Source organism: Mustela lutreola, chromosome 3 (genome assembly GCF_030435805.1).
Source record: "Mustela lutreola isolate mMusLut2 chromosome 3, mMusLut2.pri, whole genome shotgun sequence".
NCBI lineage: Eukaryota > Metazoa > Chordata > Mammalia > Carnivora > Mustelidae > Mustela > Mustela lutreola.
In genome coordinates, this window is record NC_081292.1 from 119,394,563 (window position 1) to 119,413,738 (window position 19,176).

The window sequence follows — 19,176 nt, forward strand, 5'->3', positions numbered from 1 at the left end:
GCATCCCAGTTTGTCCAGTTAGTTTATTCCCCTTCTGTTTACAGCAGAACTCAATGTAAAGTAAGTGTGTTATTCTTGAACATGTCACCCAGGAAGGCTTAAGGGTGGCTGACTCAAGAACAGGGAAGACCGTTGTTTCTCACTTAAATCCTAAGAAAAGCCACAGTCTCCTCTCTATTTGTGTTCCTCCTCTCAGAAGTAGCCTCTTATAGTCTGAGTGCTTTTCCCTTTTTCTTCCTATTGTTTTAAAACCTCTTTAATTCCTTAATTCTTCCTAAGAGGAGTCTAAAGCAGTATCCCTCAAGTACGGTCCACAAGTGATCACTGATCCACAACAGGTAAGTACACAGATTGAAGAATATAGGAACGATTATACAATTTCAAAGAATAACTGTACATCTACGAGGTCTAATAATTAAAAATTGGGGCTTTATTTTATATGTCTTTTTATTGTTTTTTTTCTATTCTTTTAAAAATTGTAAGTTATTTTAATGAAGAATATACGACTTTCCATTTGCAAAATAATTGAACCAAATATTAGCATGGAAAAATATTTATAACTACAAAATAAAAAGAGCCTTTTTAAAAAAACATATTGACCAGGAGGCCTACGTGGCTGAGTCGGTTAAGCATCTGCCTTCGGCTCAGGTCATGATCCTGGAGTCTTAGAACAGGGTCCCATGTCAGGGTCCCTGACAGTGTTGGGAATATAGTATCTTCTGGTTTTGTTTTGTTTTGTTTTTTTAAGATTTTATTTATTTATTTGTCAGAGAGCGAGCGAGCAAGAGAGCACAAGCGGGGGGAGAGGCACGCAGAGGGAAAGGAACAAGCAGACTCCCAGCTGAGAAGGGAGCCCAGTGAGGGACCCCATCCCAGGATCCTGGGCTCATGACCTGAGCTAAAGGCAGACACTCAACCGACTGTGCCACCCAGCCCTCTCTTCTTTTCATTTTTTTAAAAATTGTATTTTAAGGATGTATCCATTCACAAGCACTTGAAAATTAGAAAAACAAAAAGTGTAAGACAAAAAACTGGACATTTACCCCAGATAGTTTGAGGGACACTGACTTAATGGGTCTTGTTTATCATTTACACACATGTATTAACTGAGCCATAGGAAAGTTCAGGGACTTGCCCAAAAGCTAAGAAGTGGCTAGATCACAGGACTGGCAGATCCCTGGATGGCCTCCTTGTGTTCTCAGTCCCCTTCTGCTGTGCAATCTCTTGCTGTTAGCTTGATAATACATTGAGCTTAGGTCGTTCAAGTGTGTGAGGTGTTAAGTTCTGGCTCGCGGGGGACCAACAGCATGCCCTTACTCTGAATGTTTCCCCAGACCACTGTGACAGATGACACCCCAGAAGTTGTGCAGCGGGGTTCTCGCCCTGACTGGCTGGCAAGCAAGGCCTGGAGTTTCATTAGTACTGGATTCGCCTTGCTAAGTAAACATGCTTATTTGGTTTTAATATATTAGGCTTTGCTATTCGGAGCTAGATTAAACTGTCAATCATCTCCCCCATATTTCATATTGTTTCCTCTGGGCAGGGGCATGCGTGATGTTACACATGTCTCGCCAATAAAACAGCCCTCTGGATTGAAATCTGTTCGGGACTTAGAGCAAGATGTCAAATTAATTGTACCGAAATAATGAGTTAGCACCAAATGCTAATTAAATATTGATGAAAGTCATACTTTCAATTATCTTCATTATGGCCCCATGTTTTATGTAGGCATTAAATGCTTGCAGAACGGCTACGTCTGGTAATTAGCTCGGCACTATTAAAAAAAAAAAGAAGAAGAAGCCTGTGTTATTGCCCTCCATATTAAAAGCACTTAGAAACCACTTGGAAAATGGAAACTCAGAAAAGAGGCAGTACTTTTTTTCTGAAAATGTTTGAAATTCTATGAATTCTGTACTTCCTGTTCATAGTAATGGATACTCTCTCTCTTTTTCATTTTTTCAGCTGGGCAGATTAGAAGTCAGAAGGCCCCTCGAAGTCCCTGCTGAGCTCTGCTGAATCATGGCTTTTTCCACTCTGGTTAACTTCCGGCAGCCTCTCCTTTTAAACACCTACCTGGCCTTTTACCCTCTTCCTGCCTGGAGGTACAATGGCTGCTTATGGCAAATATAATTCCATTTATGGAATCGTGTTCAGACGTTCCTCAGAGCACAGTCCTGGCGCTACGGGCTTCAGAATCACCTGGGTTATTATTTAGCGTATAGACTCTCCAGCCCCCCACAGGTGACCCGGCACAGGAGGAGGAGGCCAGGCCTGTGGATGGTGCAGTTTGACAACTGATCCGTCACGGCATTTTCCATCCTGGCTGCATAGTAGGACAGACCTGGGATTTTTTAATAGAGACTTCCCCGATCTTACTAAGGGCCACGGTAAACACGGGTATGTGTGAACATACAAGCACATGCACAAACACGTATTATGTGATTCTAATGTGTCATTAGGGCGGGGAACCAGTATAATGGGACCTTAAACAGTATGTATGCTTTGCCGTCCTTTCTGATTGGAAAGTTCTTCCCACTTCTATGCTTGAAGATTTCCCTTTCCATTCATTGTTAATGATGCACCTTCTTTGGAACTGTGAACATACTCTGTGCTGGTTGGTAATTTGTCTGTCTGTTTTCAGATCCACTCCTTTCAATATAAAACACCCTCAAGGGAAGAATTAAGTGCCACAGCCACATCTTATCACGGAGCCATGGAAGCAAGCCTTGGGCACATGTGGGGCATCCTGGCTCTACCATTTATTGTCTGTGTGACTTTACAGAAGATATTTAACTTCTCTGAACCTCAGTTTCCTTATCTGGGAAAGGGAGGTAATAAAATCCACTTCCTTGGTTGACATGAACAGCAAATGAGATACTGTTAAAGCAGGTGAGCCCAGTGTTTGATCTCCAGGTGAAGGTATAACACAGAGACTGCTATCTGAACTGCTTGACATGTGGGAAAGGACCTGGAAGAGATTCATAGTAAATACTCCATAAATGCCATTTAAAAAAAATTAATTGGATTCAACAGCTGTTCTCTATATTCATTCACTGAGTTGGGGTAGAAATGGGAAAAAGAAGAAGGAACATTAGGGAGAGCTGGTTCCGTTGATGAAGGTTCTTGCTTCGGGCACAGGCTAAAACATTCTGTCCTATAGAATGTGGCTCTTTTCATCCCCAGCTCACAATCCTCCAGTAGCTTCCATGTGAAAGTCGAAGTCCTTACCTTGTATGGTCCCGTCCTGGCCACTTGTTTAAATCAGCTCCACCAGGATCCCCTCGCTCACTGGTTTCAAGCCACACAGGTATTTGTGCTACTCCTAGAACAAGCCAAGCAATGGCCTCTGAGGGTCTTCATGATTTCCGGCCCCTTCTGCTTGGACCCCATCCACCGTCATTGCACTCAAGGCGTCCTCATTTCACTCCAGTCTATGCTTAACTGTCACTGCCCCACAGAGACTTCCTTGGCATCTCTCCTCCTCACCCTGCCTTGTTCATCTTCGGAGCATTTCCCCAGAGTACTGTCTGCTTATATCATCATCAGTCTGTCTTTCTAGGAAGTAAGCCCCATAACAACAGGGACGTTATGGGTTCACGCATGGATCTGGAAGACTGCTTGACAGGGATAGAATGAATTAATGACCGAAGGCTGGAAGTGAGAAGGGAAAGAGAAATACTGTTGCTGAGCATTTGCAGGCTTTCTAGTTACTCTTCAGGATAGTCATGTTCTCACTATGCCACACTCGGGCTCAATACTCACAGGCAGGAAGCGGCTGCCGCTGCAAAGTCACAACGTCCAGAATCACAATTACGATCTTTCCCCTCAGTAGGCCCCGCTCACTTCGAGTGGTGGACCTGCTGGCATTAGAACTTGTCTTTGAACCTAAGGTTGTCCAACAATTTGAACCTAAGGTTGTCCAGCAATTTCCTTCAACCAACGGGCCAGAGAGGAGTAGAGGATAGAGAGTTCTGCCTGGAAGCAAGAACCAGGAAGCATCTCCTGCAGGGGCCTGTCTCGGCCAAAGTGCTTGGAGGATGCTGTGTTCCCTTTCGTCCCCGTCAGACTTCCAGACCCCTTAGATTCTTGCTCTTAGAGTTTACATTCGTTCTTTTGCTTCTCTCAACTTTTAAAGCCATGACAGTATATCACCTTTCAGGAGGCATGCTGCCTCATTTAGAGCTGTTAAGATAAGGGAAGCGAAAGCTTAATTGTTGGAGAGTGAGGAGGTAGGTGCTGCTTTGGATCTGAAAATGAGGTGTGCGAGCCGAAATTGGATTTGTGGGCATAGTTGCAGCTGAAACAGGGCCAAGCTGCTAAAGGGCAGCTGAAATTCACTCATTCATTCACTCATTCATTCATTCATTCTCTCTTTCAGGTAGTGATAGAGCTCCTATTATGTGTGAGGCACTGATCTAGCATGAAATATAGAACCACAAAAAAAAAAAGAGAGAGAAAAAAATGGCTGGCACTGTCCTCACATATCTGATATTGTAGTATAAGAGGGACAACAAACATAAAAATTAAATATCTAACAATATTAGGTGATGATAAGCATTTTGAAAAAAATTAGTTTAAGGTAAGGAGCTAATAGGGAAATGGGACTAGGTTAATTTATGTTTTGTTTGTTTGTTTGTTTTAGGTTAGTTTAAATGAGTAGTCAGAGAAGACCTTTTGGATGAGGTGACATTTAAACAAAGATCTAATGAAATAGGCCACATGGATACAAAAAGAACTTTCCAAGCAAAGGAAGTAAGTAACATAGGAAGAAGTTTGGTTCACTGTTCAGTCAGCGGAAGCTAAATGTTTCAACAAACATTGGAGGAGGTCACTGAGCATATATGAACACTTGGTAACCTTGGAACTGGACCCCAACAGTCAGAGACTCCTCACTCCCTTCCCTGTCCTTGAAATGTGCATTCTGTTTGCCTTCTCCGGTCCCAGAAACTGTCCAAGGACACAGCCTTAAGACAGCGATGTGGTGCTGAGACTACCTGGATGGTATACATGAGTAAACCCAGTTAAGACTGCTATCTCAACTTCCAAGATTTGATAAGTGGAGGCAGAGATCTACTTGCGATGTGGGCACCCAAGATAAAACTCGTAAGTAAGTTCCCTTGCTTATTAAACCTACTACCTACCAATCTGGAGTGGCCTGCCTCTCTCTTTGGCCTCTCCCTGTCCTACATATGAGCTAGTTTTAGATTATAACAGGGAAGTTCCTGAGGTGACTGGGAACCCATACCCATTCCACCTGTGCTCATCATGGAAACTCAGTGGTTTCACATAAAAGATGCTTATATCTTGCTCACTGCAGAGGTCACTGTGGGTCTAGTGGATGTGTTTTCCCATACTGTTTCCAGGACCCAGGACCCTTCCCCTGGTAGCTCTACCGCCCTCAGGCATCCTAGCTCCTCTCTATCCTAATGGCAAGTGATGGGAATGTGTCATATGGGAAGTTTTTATTGTCCAGGTCTGAAAATGGCACATAGCACTCATTTTCTTGTTTCGTCAGCAAGAATCCAGTCACATGCCCATCCTAACCGCACAGGAGGCTGGAAAATGCAACTTAGCTGTGTGTTTGGGAAGAAGAGAATCCAGGTTTGGGAAGCAGTTAGCCCATCTCTTTCCAGCATACATAAAGAACATAGAGGAGGAGCCAGAGTGACTGTTCCTGAGGGAAGGTGACATTTGAGAGGTGAGCATGTGCCAGGGCAGGTAAGGCTTCAGGTCATAGAACAGACTTTGTGTTATTTTCCTGAGTATATTGGCATGCTACCAGAAGATTTTAAACAAGGGAATGATATGCTTGGATTTCAATTTTCAAAAAGAACTTGAAAGCTCTTTGGAGACTATAAAGTAGGGACAAGAAAGGCTATGATAATAATTCATGGGAGAGGTGATGAGAGCAGGGACTAAGTCGTGGCTATGGTGAAGTGCTGAAAAGTGGTCTGACTGAACACAGTTGTAAAGGAAAAGCAAAGAGGAGTTAATGTTACAATGGATGTGGAAATTGACAGAAAGAGTAATCAATGATATTTGCTCAATGTTTTGTCTGAGAAACTGGGTAAATGGTTTTGCCCTTTACTGAGATGGCAGAGACCAGAGAGGGACAACGGGTTAGAAATGGAGACTTCTCTTCCAGACATTGTGTTTATAATGCATGTTGAACAGCCAGGTGAATCTATCAACCAGGCAATTGTAGATAGGAAGCTCATGGTGGGCGGGAAGGAAGGAGGGATAGGGACTGGAGGTATAAAATTTGGGGTTATCAGGGAGTTGGTATATGAAATCAGGAGATTTTCAGGAAGTCACTGATGTCAGTAAAGAAGAAAGAATTTTTAGGACCACGCTCAGGAGCATTTAAATATCTAAAGTTCTAATCACAGACTCATGGACTAAGAAATAGAAAAGCTGTAAGAAGTTATTAGGTCAAACCTCTCATTTTTCAGGGAAGACACTAAGCTTGAATGATTCCATTGTTTACCTAAGATCACATCATTTGTGTTCACTGAATTCAGCTACAATCCAGATGCTAAAGGTGACTCACCCACAACTTCCTCGTCTATCTTATAATCAAAATACTAATTCCTGTGGTGAAAGATAAGAGAAGGGACTCAGTGAGAATCAAGAAAAAAGGAGGGAAATAAAGTGCGCTGGAGAATATGTTTGCCACCCCCCCACCCCCGCCATCCTGCTCTTCGTTGTTCTAATCACTGCAGAACACATTCTATGAAAGGGATAAAGTATTAGGTCACTTTCATATTCTTTCAATTCTGAAGAGACTGAACAGTAGCCAATCCTGAAACACATTTCAGATGAAAAGGGGGAAAATATGATGAACTACTGGTAGGAAAAAAAAAAGGGGGGGGACTGCATCCATTGTCTTTATATCAGAAAGCAGAAGTTAATCAGTTTTGTCTTTTTTCTGGGAGCTCTGGATTTGGGCTGTGGCTGGGGATTTGGGCTGAAGGAAGGGAAAGGAAGCCAGACACATGGTGGAAGTAAAGGGGGAGCCCAAAGGAGTAGCACAGTCTCAAGGGGCAGGTCCCATTCAACCATACTGGGAAGGAGTCAAATTGGGGGACTGAAAAATAATACAATGGTGAAAGTATAGATGATCTGAGAAGACGATATCCAGAATGATAAAGGAACTACATATAGTGAAGAAAAAGATGAACCTTGCCAAGAGAGTGTCCCTTTACCTTAGTGGTTGAAATGAAACTCACGATATTGAATGGTGGTTTTCTGACTCCATCATCTCTTTAGACTTACTAATTGGCAATCTACTGTAAGGTAAACTTTCCCTTCTTCCTTTGTTTATTCATTTTTATCAGCATATACTCATGGCCTTCTATTTACTTAAGGGGTTGCAGTATGTTAAAATGATTATTTTAATATTCAAACTGTCCTGAGTTATGCCAATGGGAGCCCCTTTAAACTGATTTGGGTGGCCTTCTGATATCTCCTCTCCATCATTCTTGAGTGTTTCAGTACTTTCTGGCACAAAAAAAAATTAGCTTTATTTTGTATTTTTCTTGTCTTAGTCCTGGAGAAAGCCATTTCTTCAAGAACCCTAATTCCTTTTAATGGAGAATGATAATAAGAAATCAAGATCTAACCTTCAGAGTGTTCTTGCTTCTAGAGCCTCTCATAGGACCTCACGAGGAAATCTATGTACATATGTAGACATATACATTTGCATCTCTTTATCTCTTTGTCTATCTATCTGTCTGTCTATCACAAGATAGTTCAGTCCAGCACTATTAACATTTATTAGCATTCCCCTCTTCTTAATTGTAACTCCCCTATCTGGCAATAAAATACCTGGCTTCCATTATTCTCAATGTATTTATTTTTATGCTCAATTTCCTGACCATATCAGGTGAAAATTTGACCCTGGACACATTGGTCCCTCCTATTATATCTCAAGCTCCACTGAGAACTCTAGCCCAAAACTTGGACTAAAAGAAGGGGAAGAAGGAAGTCCTCTATGTCTTCCAGGAAAGGAATCATTGAAGGGGTTTCTCAGATTTGTTGTAAGCTATAGTGACAAGAAATAGTGAAATATGCCCTAGTTACCATCTGTGGTTCCTCCTCTATTGTTTACTTTTGTCGCCTACAGAGCCACTTGCCAAGACCTCACTGTTTACAGTGACCACAAGGTGCATAAGAGCTTGTCTGTCAGCAGCCAGTGTTGCTCAGTGAGCCCCCTGCAGCCATGGGGCACAATGCCCACCAGCACTTCTCTGCCTTTGTCCACCACTTAACCCCAAGGCCACTCAGCTTAAGCTCAGAGGTGCAGGGTTCCCTCAGTTTCTGGTTATCACCAATGCCCTGATGACTTTTCAAAACTCTCATTAAATAACAAACACTAACAAAGACAGTTCTGTCTTTCCTGCCATTACATTTTTATCATAGAGATGTAAGTATAGTTTATTGGCTAAATGGGGAATGATGTCTTTCTGCTCCTTGTTTTCTGACTTCCCCCTCAGGTTTCCCCATCTACTCCCCACTTTTATAATGTTCAAAGTCTCCTGTTTTTCTGAATAACAAGATATGTGCCAAGTATATTGATGAATGTGAACAGGTCCTGAAAGAAAGAGGTTGGAATGACATCGGGTCTAGAGCTCGATCAATCCCCACACAGTTCCCCATCTCCTTAATCTGATGATCTCTTTTACTATTTTTTTTAAAGATTTTATTTATTTATTTGTCAGAAAGAGAGAGAGAGAAAGGGCACAAGCAGGGGGTGCTGCAAGCAGAGGGAGAACCAGGCTCCCCGCATGAGCAGGGAGCCCAATTCAAGACTCAATCCCAGGATCGTGACCTGAGCAGAAGGCAGACGCTTAACTGACTGAGCCACCCAGGTGTCCTTGATCTCTTTTACTTGTAATACTCAAAGAACAGGCTAACAACAGCTTCTAAAGAATAGGCTGGGCAGCTTCTTATAACTGGCTGGGCTCTGAGGAACTCTCAAGAGAAATGTTCTTCTCCAGAGCTGTGCCAGCCATATGGGACTAACACTAGAACCAGGCTAAGTGGTACAATAGCAGTGTGGGGATTGACAGATCATCCTTGGATTATACAACAGTGGTGGTCAGCTTCCATATCTTTTTCATTTAAAGCATAGCTCTGTGTATGTCCTACATTTCAGATAGTGCTAAGTTACAGTGAGGTTACAGAGTTGAATACTTTTACTACCACTATTAATAAATCATCCTTTTCCTCAATAATAATTCACTGCCTAGTTTAAGAGACAAGGAAGTGAACAAATGATTGCAATGCATTATGCTTGGTCAGGTGCCAGGGGGATGATAGAAATGTAGAACAAATAGGAACTGGCAGAGATGGGTGAGGAAGACGAGGTCATGAGTATTAGGAGGACAGCAGAGTTAGCCAGCATACAAAAGAAATAAATAAATGCATAAATACAATATAATAGAATATAAAGAATACAATAGAATATTATAATATAAAGAATATAAAGGAAAAGAATATAAAGAATATAATAGAAATAAAGTCATTGAGGTGATAGAGAACTTAACACCTGGAGGCGGGGGTGTTAATTAGCAAGAATGTCAAGAAATAGCACCGTCATACACCAAGGTTCTGTTGTACAGTATAAATTGGTACACTTTTCCTGGAGGGCTAGTCATATTTCAACACCCTTGGCCTGTGACCCATCAGTTCTACCATTATGAATATATCCTAGGAAAATAATCAGAGAGGAAAAAAAAAATATGCACAAGATGTTTATCTCATTATTATTTTCAATAACTATTTATAATAGATAAATAAAGTGCCTAAATTGAAGAGAGTTGTTGGGGTATTTCTTTCCCTGTTTCCTTCTGCTCCAGGCTAAGTCTCTCGTGTGTCTTCATCCCAGTAGGGCTCCAGCTCTTATTCAACATCTCTTCTTCTGTAGTTCCAACTCACTGGGTTTGTGTGACACTGTTCCCTTTCCTTCCCCTTCAGGATGAGAAATGGTAGGAATTTCCCACTGATGCCTTCCCTGGGTGCCTCAATATGCCTTGGTAGCTCCTCTGTCCTTGCAACACCTCCAAAAACAGCCCGCTTATTAAATTTTCTTCAAAATACCTCTTTAGGGTATCTTCTGTTTCCTGATAGAATACTGACTAATAGATACATCTCTTTAGCTCTTAAAGAGCCATTTGAAAGCTAGAGTTTTAATAGTTCTACAACTATGGCCCTAAATGGATGGCAATTGACTATAACACAAGTAAGTGAGCACACCAGGGTTTGGGAGCTTTGCTAAGTGATAGGGAAGAGCAATGAACAAGAGCAGCTAAGAAGAGGTCCGTCGTCCAAACAAGCTGACAGTGCTTTCCTTATACAAATTATTTATCTCTTCTTTTTTTTTCTTTAAATTTTTTATTTTTTATAAACATATATTTTTATCCCCAGGGGTACAGGTCTGTGAATCACCAGGTTTACACACTTCACAGCACTTATTTATCTCTTCTTTATCATTGCATCCATATTGTACCCTGGCCAGATATCATGTAACTAAGGTTGCATCTCAAGACAACATCTATTAACAAGAACATGGTCTCTAGACACAGCTATTGTGCTATAGACTATTATATTCATTATCACCTCATAGAAAATCAAGTAAAAATAATATTTGATGATTTGTAGTTTCATGGGCCTATCCTTGGACTAAGGTGCTCATATTCAGCATAGGGTTTTCTATGTTGATACTCAGACAGGATCTATGTATGAGTCAGTTGAGAAGGTCTGGGGATGAGAGAGTTAAAAATTTTCTGTTGGATAACACCAGGATGTTTTGAAGTGTTTTCTCCTTCACTTGTTTATTAAACACATATTACTTGTGAGTGAGTTAATTGCATTTTGCCTGTTTTCTCCCAACCTCTCACTCCAATGAACAGAAAGGTGACCATTCTTTTTTTTTTTTTTTTTTAAGATTTCTTTATTTGAGAGAGTGGGGGGAGGGGAGTAAACCCTTTTGTATAGATGTGCCTCATTTTTCTTAACTAGTCTCCTATCTGAAAATCTTAGTTGTTTTAGTATTTCATATTAGTAATGACACTTCAGTGAATATCCTTGTTGCTCAGTGTTCACTCTTATCTGTGACTTGCTCCTAAGCAGTCCACTAGCAGGGCCAAAGAATAAGCAAAACCATAAAGCTTTGAAGACATTGTCAAATTGCCTTCAAGAAGGGCAGACTATGCATACTTTTCTTTCTTGTATACCTTTTAATTTGAATATCAAAATATTTTTTAAATTTCCAATTTGCTTTGTGAAAAAATAACTTAGTTTGTATTAACTTGATTGATGATGAGAAAGTTAACTGTTTCACATAGTTACATGTCATTTTTCTTCCTAAGCTTCCTCCTGCCATCCCCCTTGAACTAAGTTTTTTTTTTTTTTTTTCCTCCTTCTTCCATCCATCACCTCCTTCCTTCCTATAATTTGCTGGTCCTCGTTGGCAAGGTTACATCATAATGCTTCCATAATAGCCCCAGATCACCTACCTTTACATTTGTAAATGTAAATGTACATGAGAAAAATAAAACCTCTATTTCCTTAAGCTATTATAAGTTGGGTTTTCCATTAGGTATAGGTGATAATATTCTCTGTCCATATTTAATTGTAAAGACCATAAATTGGTTATTGATTTAGAAGAGGTCTTTAGACTTAAAAGGTATGAATGCCTGTTTACTAAGTATTGTCAATCAATGATACTATAATAGAGCTGTAATGGGACAGATGGTGCCCCTGTTTGTGGTGAACATAGCATGATGTATAAACTTGTCAAGTCACTAAGGTGTGTACACTTGAAACTAAGGTAACATTATGTGTCAACTACACTCACATTTAAAAAAAGGTATTGTCAAATATTTTCCAGTTTCTAACTTATTTTTATCTTTTTTTTTGGGTGGTCTGTTTCAATATTATATTATCAATATTAGCAATCTTTTTTTTAATGGTTTCTGTCTTGGTGTCATATTCAGGAGGATCTTTAGCACCTGAGAATTTACTTACATTTTCATTTGAAGCTTGGCTTCATTTTTCTGCATTAAAAAAACTAGAATGGCATATCCATATTTTCCCCTCCCACACTCATGGCAGAAAATGCTAACTGAATGTGCCACTCATTCTTTATTAGCCATTTTATTAGCCATTAGACCTATCTGGGCCTCTTCTATCAAACAATAAAGTTTCACGTAGCATAAAACTCATTTGTTATTCTTGATTTATAGTAGTTTATATTTTTAAAAAAATCCATTCCTATAAGCCACCTTACATAGTATCTTGGACAAAATGGCGCATTAGTAAATTGAGAGATAGACTGATCTACTAGTATATTAACAACACTGGTCAGGCACCACAAAGAGCAGATGATTGCTGTGAATATTACATAGACCAGAAAAGAGATTGAAAGGAACACTTTTCCCCCCTTGGGTAGCTTCCAGTTTAATAGGAAAGTCAGTACAATTCAAATGACAATATCCCTGAAATGACAAAATCACCCTTCCATCTAAAGGAATCGAAAGCAATTATTTAGACAGATAGTATTTTCTTTTGGCCTCTTGCTTCTACTAGCCTACTACTATACGCTAGTATTTGGGTATTCTAAGTGTTTGTGGAGGAGTCTGAACACCTGGGTATTCAGAACCACGCCAAACTCACGGGAGGCTCTAAAGGGGAGATGAGTCTCTCTACATTATAGTTCAGAAAGAGGAAGCAGTGATTCATGAATCTGTACAGTAAGTATAAATCTTCAGGAAGCAAAATGTTCTTCAGCAGAATTCAAGAAATTAAGGTAAAGGGAACATGGTCCATGGATCCTAGAAGTAAATTATCAAGATTATGGCCTTTGTGAGTTACAGAGGTTTTTCTTCGACCTTCAGTCTTGATCATTCTCTTTCTTCCTCTTGTAACCTACCAGCCTCCTGTGTAACATACAATATGCTGATGCCTATTACGATCTTCCTTCTTACTTTTCTTAGAATGGCAAACAAAGGGGCAAGGAAGATGTAGACAGACATAAAATGTAAAGGAAGTACTTTTTAAAAATATACATTCTGTCATTATTTTCAAGATTTAATTTATATTATTGGGCCCTGAAAGGCAATGCCTAGACAACAACTGAAAGCTTCTGTCTAGCTAGTATCTGCCACTGTGCTGCTCCCCAAAGATGAGTGGCTGGCTGCACTGATGTTATCTATGGTGATACCACAGCATAAAGTAGGAAGAAATAAATGGGACGGGGCCTCATTGGTTTAACCTCTAGAAGAATCATGGAGCTAAGAAGAAAGGTTGTGGGAGGGGATCAATAGTTGACAAATGGAAAGAGTCTCGGTCAGTTGGAAAGGACATTTATTTTCCCATGACGTAGTGGAATAAATCACTAGGAGAATTCCACATCTCAGGATTGTCTTTTGCAAAAGAACGCTCTCTGTTTTTCTTTACCTAAAATCTTTGAGTACTACTGTACAAAGTTTTTTCTGGGTTGAGTAATCGGGGAAAATAGAAAGACACCTCCTGAACTGATGCTGGAAGAAAAGCACATCTGTCATCGAAGTCATTGTCCTGATCAAGTACTTACGTAACATATAGAGTAAGTGGAGCAATGGTAGCTATCATGGAATCTGCTTAATACAATGTGATTCCTGTTCCCATCAAGTTGCTTTGCCCCCATAAGGTAGCTGACAGCTCAGTAGGAGCCTGTGGTCTCCATGTTCTTTTTTATTGAGAGATTTATCTGAAATCATTGTTTCTCTCCCTCTTTTCTCTCACTTACTCTTTATCTTTCACGTTAAGAGGGCTCTTGGTTGCATATAGAATAATCTATTTGAGCTATTTCTTGATTTATTCTACACTTGCCATTCCCACTCACTCAATCCAAAATCATTTTGGTTAGTGGCTGTTGTCTGCTACTGTGTTGCTCTATGCTCTGGGATGCTGAGCCCTGGGGACTCATTCTCTTAGACTATCTTGTTGATTGACAATGGGAGGCACTGTCAGATATGAATGAGGGCAAGAAGAGAGCGAGAGCTGGCTGTTCATTTATTCACTCTGTTTTTGAGTGGTGGCTGCATTCTTTTGACCACTGCTTCCACCAGGCTACACAGCCCTTTCTTTACTATTCCAGCTTCCCCTGGCTGTCAGCATACTCTTCCTTTCCTTATTTCTTTAGCCTAATGATGGTGATGGCTTCTAGCTGTTGGGCATCTATGGGTGCATCACATTCTTTGTCAGCTTAATGTGGCAACAGACAACTGCAAAATCTCAGCAGCTTAATAGACTTCTGCTTTTTGCTCATGTAACATGAGGGCTCTAGATCAGCTGTGGCTTAGATGCTGGGTGTTTTTGCATTCTAAATCCTTGGCTTGAAAGAATATGATCTTTTCATGATAGAGGGGAGAAACTCAAGGAAAAGCCCAACCCAAACTCCAGAATTACATGTAAAGCTTCTGCTTGGATAAGGCAAATGTCAAGTCCATTCACATCTGAGTGGTCAAAGCATATAACTTGACCATGCTGAAAGTCAAACAAGTCGCACTTTTCCCACAGGATTCTTGCACTGAGTGATTTCTGTTTTCTGCTGGGACTGACTAATACAGTTATCTTTAGTGGGGGAAAAAAGACATTTATTACAATGATATATAGAGTAGACCTACTGAACCCAAAGGCAGAGATTGCAGCCTTCCCTGGTAATAAACCAGAATGAGACCTAAGTATTCTCAGGACTTGCCTTTTTCTCTTCTCTGTTCCCTTGTGTTTGCTTTTCTCTTTCTCTTTCTGTAGGGTAGTTTCATTTGCTTCTTTCCTGTATGTTGGAAAATGTCATGGCCAACAGTCTTTAAACGTAGTATTACACAATGAACTGTCCCTTTGTCCTAATTCTAAACTCCTAGAGGAGTTTTCTGATTGGCCCAGTGTGCAAGAGATGCTCATTCCCAGTGGCAAATTCAAGTCATAAATCCAGGTTACACTAACTCAAAACTCTGTGCTTATTTGTAAATTATGTCAGATGGTACTGGACCCATAGTAGACATTGGTGGACATTAACTCTAGTTCTTCGTAAAGACTCTTTCACTTCTTAATACTATGATTTGCATGGTTCTTTCAGAAAGGGAGTGGGGTGGAACTATGCTAATGATAGGCTCCACTTGCCATGTTAGATGCCACAGGGGCTCTGAGAGTGATTTGGCTTCCTAGATTCTACTGTGAGTGGATCCTCTTAATTAAGTTTTGTAATATAATCTTTGACATAGCAAGTTCTACAAAACTGTTTTATGGTTCAGGGACTAGAATCATTCTATGCTCTATTTGTCATAGGGTAGATGACAAAAAGAGAGAAGGTGGAGGGCATCCCCTTACTCACATAGTCCCAGGGTATCCTATTTTTGAGTTCATATCAAGCCATATGCTAAATCCTAGATGGTTCACTCAGGAAATGTTCTAGGTGTCTTTTTATTCCAGCCAAGAGTTATGATTATACATAAGATATAATGCTTTATTTATTAGTTAATATGGTGGACATAATTACAACTACATAAAAGCTATTCTTATATGTACACACATACTCATATATGTGGATAAAGATGAGAAGGAAAATAGAATAGAATAAATAGATTTATTAAAATAGAATAAATAGATTTATCAGTGATGGAATTATGGATAGCATTTTTAATTTTAAAAATTTGGGTATTTGAAAGTGAGTTATTAAATTAAAAGAGGAAACAATAACAAAGAAATGCATCATAATGCTTTAGCTAATCAAAATACACCCCAAAGGGAGCATCATGAAAAACTGAAGAAAACATTTGTAATCACTTAAAACACATATTAATATACCTCTGTCAGGATACACGAGAAGATTATATTATGATTTTCCTTTTGAGATGGGAAAGCCTAGGTATAGAAAAGGGGTAGGAGAGAGATCCTGCTCTGTCTACTGTGTCGGTAGATTGGGAATTATAAATTCATGTAAGTGGATTACTAACAAAAAAATAAAATAGAAAAGAATACCGATAGACTTCTTCCGTGTGTTGGTAGGTGAAATAGAATTAGCATGACTCTTAAATTGTTGTTTCATTCTCTTTTAAGACTTTTCCATCACTATTTTATATGGGTCATTCTTAAAACCAATTTTTCAAGTAAATAACTTCCTATGTTATCTTCGAATGCAACTTAACGTGTGTATACCATTTAAAAGGCAATGGCTTTATCTGGGCATTGTGGGACATTCAAATTAAGTATAAAATGTAATCTCTGGCTTTCTCAGAAACATTTTCTTTCTAGGACACATGAAGAAGTATAAATAATAAGACACTCTAAAAATGTATGTATGGAATTATTACTGCAATGCCTAGAATAGACTAAAGACACAATTTAAACAGACGGAGATCAGAGTGGGCTCAAATCCACAGAGAAGATTTTATGCAACATTTGTATTCGTTAGGTCAAGCGGTAGTAAATCATTAATCGTTCAGTTATCACTAATAATTCAGTTACTTCAAGAGGGATATATTGGTTTCTTTCTTTTTTTTCTTTGAATATTTTATTTATTTATTTATTAGAGAGAGAGAACGTGTGAGAGAGAGAGAGCGAGTGAGCACACAAGAGGGAGAGAGGGGCAGAGGGAGAGGAAGAAGCAGGTTCCCCACTGAGCAGGGAGCTGACACAGGGCCGGATGCCAGGGCCCTGGGATCATGCCTTGAGCCTAAGACAGACACTTAACCGGCTGAGCCACCTAGGCACCCTTATGTTGGTTTATTTCTTATGTAGCCCTCAAGGGTGGGCTTTCTGTGGGCAGGGTGGCTCTGCTCTGTGGTCGGAAAGGCACTCAGACTGGCAGGTGCTTTGCCTCCTTCATTGTCCAGTATCTCAGCACCCTCAGGTCATCTCTCTGAGACAGCCAAGGGGCAGAGAACGCAGAGATGCCCGAGTGCACTTTTATTTGAGTCTACTCCTGGAATGAACACATTCCTTCTTCCCTTCCTCCCGTATTTCATTAACCGTAGCTCACTGCAGGAGAAGCAGGGTCATGCAATCTAGTTGGCCAGCCACATATTGATCTTCTAGTGCAATGGGAGAAGGAAGAAGGTCCATTCTGGTGGACAGCTGACAGTCTCTGTAACAGACGCGGGTAGCATCAATGATTGGGAAGAATAAAAGAGAATGAATGCATTTGCCCAGGCAGGAAGGACAATAACACCCATGTTGTTAAACTTCATCAGGCCTCCATTTCTTTATCTAAGAAACAAAACTTATTCCAGATGATTTCTAAAATTGTTTCTAGCTTTTATGTTTCTGTGGTTCTGGGAGCTAGCATTCAGTGGGCTGGAGCAATGTGTTCATGTTGGAAATGGTGCATGATAACTCTTGGGTTATGTCGGTAGAGTGGGTCTAGACAAATCCTTGGATTGTGCTTGAAATTTGTTAAAAAATCAAATGACAGATATTGATCAAGTAACCACTCCATTCCAGACACTTTGAGCTGTGGGGTACACAAAGGAGTTGATTCATTCTTTTTGAGAATAGATTACATCCTATTTATGAAGGAGCTGAGCTGGATGAAGAAAGGGGAAGATTAAAAATGAAGTGGAAGAGGTTACATGCCTAGGATTCCAGACCTCACAGTATGGAGTAGGAGATGAAGGCAAATATGAAATGACCCTTTATCTTCTATAATATTTTTGTGAAGAAAAACATCTCCAGTGAAACTTTGTTTCCCTCGATTTGTCTCTGACAATCGAACGCATTACATTTCCATTCACTGAAAGTTTTGATTAATTAAGCTGGGGTTAACTATAGCTTTACTGCAAGTAAAAATGCATGACTTCATTCTCTATTTTATAGACCAATTAATTTAAGATTCTTTGTAAGGTAAAATTGGACCTCCAGGCAATTAAAGTATTTCACACAATTTACCTAGTTCTATGAAAATATATTTTCAGGTGTTATAATCACTGGAAAATTCTGCCAAATGTGGTGTTTTACCGCTGTTAATTCTTAGCCAGTCATACCTCTAATATATCCCAGGGCTCTTATCTTTGGATATAATGACTCTATCTTGATTTTATTTTTCTATAGTGGTTAGTTTTTAAAAATTTTATGTTCGTAGGGAAATTATAACCTCGAAGGTTTTGGAGGGAGAGCATTTCATGTTTAGTTTGCCTTCTGCATCATGTCTTGTTATACAACCACTACAGTTTTCGTTTTTGTTTTTTTTTTTAAGATTTTATTTATTTATTTGACAGACAGAGATCACAAGTAAGCAGAGAGGCAGGCAGAGAGAGAGGAAGGGAAGCAGGCTCCCTGCTGAGCAGAGAGCCCGATGCTGGGCTCCCAGGACCCTGGGATCATGACCTGAGCCAAAGGCAGAGGCTTTAACCCACTGAGCCACCCAGGCACCCCGACTGCAGTTATTTTTGTTTCGTCTTGAAAATCTGTCACAATTTACTTTTCTTATGTAACACAAAGCCTGAGATTAGGAATCAGGTGGCATGCATTTCAGTTGGGTCTGCCGCTTGCTACTGGGCATATTCTTTTCTATGATGGTACCTTGGTCTCCTTGTCTGTCCAATGAGGGAGCTGAACTAGAAGATAGGTTGCACTCTCTTTGAAGTTCTACTACTCTTCTATATCTTAATATTAGGCTATCACTTTTTATTTGATTATCAACCTATTATTTTAATTTTTGTTATTAAAAGGGCCTATTCCTTTATTTATTTATTTTTTTGTTTTGGAAAGTATTTTCAGAAGCTTACTTGAACCAGCATAACCTAGGATGCTTATTAAGATGTAGATTCCTCTAGTCAATGATACCGTAATAACATTGTATGATGACAGATGGTAGCTACAGTCATAGTGAGCATAACATAATGTATAGAGAAGTTGAGTCACTATGTTGTACATCTGAAACTAATGTAGCACTGTGTGGCAACTGTACTTAAATTAAAAAAAAAATTAAAGGTTAACAAAATGTAGATTTCCTATAAAAAGTATATGTAGCACATTCACTAAATCGGGCTTCCTAGGTAAATAGTTCTCTTAGTCGTTAAATGTGTATACGGGCCACATGGGGATCTTGTTAAAAAGGAAAACACCTAATTCAGTGCGTCTGGGGGTAGGACGTGGGATTCTGTATTTCTAACAAACTTAGAGGTAACACTG